Source organism: Octodon degus, unplaced genomic scaffold (assembly GCF_000260255.1).
Source record: "Octodon degus isolate 3935 unplaced genomic scaffold, OctDeg1.0 scaffold00048, whole genome shotgun sequence".
NCBI lineage: Eukaryota > Metazoa > Chordata > Mammalia > Rodentia > Octodontidae > Octodon > Octodon degus.
In genome coordinates, this window is record NW_004524624.1 from 3,361,224 (window position 1) to 3,363,385 (window position 2,162).

Sequence of the window (2,162 nt, forward strand, 5' to 3'; positions counted from 1 at the left end):
TGTGAACCATGAAAGTGGCTATCCATTAAGAAGACAGCAAAGAAAGGACAGTTTCAAAATGCTTGGGCAAGATCAAAGTTCACGGTCATTTGGTTGTGGTGCTAGAGAAGATCCCAAGAGAAAGTCCTGGAACAAAGTAAAGCTGTAGTGGCATTGTCAAGAAAGTCTGGGAAAAGAAGAATCATACACATGTTTAATTGAGTGACAAACAAATTATAGGTGTGGAAGAAGAAAAGAGTGAGGGGTGCTTTGGTAATGAGCTTTACAGAAAGAGATGAGAGTAAATGCATCAAGGCAGCTCTAAACCAGGAGAAGATTTGTTGGCTGACAGCTTTCCGCAAATGTGATAATTACATGTTTTTGTTCTCAAATAAAAATAGCGTATTTATCATGAGGGCTGTGGTCCTAGAGTGTGAAGGAGCATCTATCTTATCTTAGGGAGCAGGTAAAGTGGCTGCTTGAATGGTAAAATATACATGACTATACAGCAACACAGCCATGGCTCGTGAAGGCTGGGTCTTATTGCTGTATATGCTGTGCCTCACCCAAGCCGCTGGACCACAGGCCTGGCTAAGAGGAGAGTTCCTAGAGAAAAAGAGAAGGGGGCAGCAAGATTCACAGATATACTGTCCTTCTATCAGCCAGGACAGGCAAAGTAAAGCTACAGTAGCAAACAACCTCAAATTCCAGGGCTTTAAATAACAGAAACTTCTTTCTTTCTATGGCATCTGTCCATTGTAGGTCACAGGAGATCTGCTCTGCTTTCAACTGACTCAAGGATCTACAATGATGGAGCAGTCAGTGCCTCGAAATGTTCTGATCATCATGGCGCAGGACAAAGGAGTAAGACAAAGCACTCACCCAGTCTTTAAATGTTCACTCAGGGATAGACATCACCTCTGCTCACATTTCTTTGGTCGTGCTGAATTGGTGAAAGGGTGAAGTGCTGCTCAGAAGGAGAAGCAGAACCTATGCGAAGGGCCCTACTGGCTACAGTGACCACTGATCCCACAAAGTCTACCTGCTTGTGGCTTGGCTGTCCTCCCACTCAGGCTGTAAATGTCTAAGTGATTCTTAGTCTTCCCTGCTCACGTGCCCACCACAACTTGCAAGGGACATTTTGGCTCATGGCTGATCATAATGCTTCCAACCACGGAGCCAGGGAGATGGCTCAGTGGAATAAGCGCTTCCCTGTCAAGCGCAAGGGCCTGAGTTCAATCCCTGGTTCCACAAAAAAAAAAAAAAAAAAAAAAAAAAGAAACATAATGCTTCCAACCTGACTCTATAATCAAAATGAAGAGCACTCAGAATATGAACACACAGAAGGATCTGAGACCAGCTCTCCCCAAACCCTCTCTCTACAAGCTGACAAATGGAATCAAAACAAAAGCCACCATGTGGTGGGCAGAACTCTAAGAGGGCTCCCAGAGGGCATAATCTCCTCTCCCTGAGCATAACGGGGGCCTGTGAATAGAGTGGGTTAGCACTACAGTGACAGCATTGCAAGCAAGTCAAGAGGGACTTGCAGACATAATGGATCAGCCTAGCCCCTGTTCTCTTGGCCCGGGAGAAAGTACACAGCCATATTGTGAACTGTGCGTGGAGGGGGCCAGAGTTAGGATCAGCAGTGGAGATCCAAGCCATACAGCATTAGGAACTGGACTCTGATCGCTTCTCGGCCTTTTGGCTAAGATCAAGTGTAGGAACTGGACTCTGACAGCAGTCTGAACTCCAAGTATAAACACAGCCCAGTTATCACCTTAATTTCAGCCTGATAAAAATCTCTGAGAATCCACCCACTCCATGTTCTCACTCCTGAGAATGGAACCTGTGAGATTTTAAAATATCATGTAGCTTTAGGCTGCTAAGTTTGGGGTAATTCATTCTGTACTAATAGAAAATCAGTACATCACAGCTTGTAGTTGCTGGAACTCTCAGCCCTGTGGTTCCCTGCTGACCAGGCCATGGGCCTTCATGGTGGGGGAGGTTGGCTGCACTTCACTCTGCAAGGAAACTAAGCTAAGTAGATGCCTCCCATCCTCCCTTCCCTCTCATTCTCTGCTCTACTCAATCCATTTGGGGCACCATTGCTTACACCATGCCCTTCTGATGCTCAAAAGCCTGTAGTAACACTTTAAAATGTTTTTAAAATTAAGTTTCTT

The 2,162-nt window shown here is 45.3% G+C and overlaps 1 pseudogene; it reads left to right on the forward strand.

Annotated features, from left to right (window-relative positions):
- Positions 1-1,667: 1,667 nt before the first annotated feature.
- On the forward strand, positions 1,668-1,884 carry LOC111817092 (annotated as a pseudogene).
- The last annotated feature ends 278 nt before the right edge of the window (positions 1,885-2,162 follow it).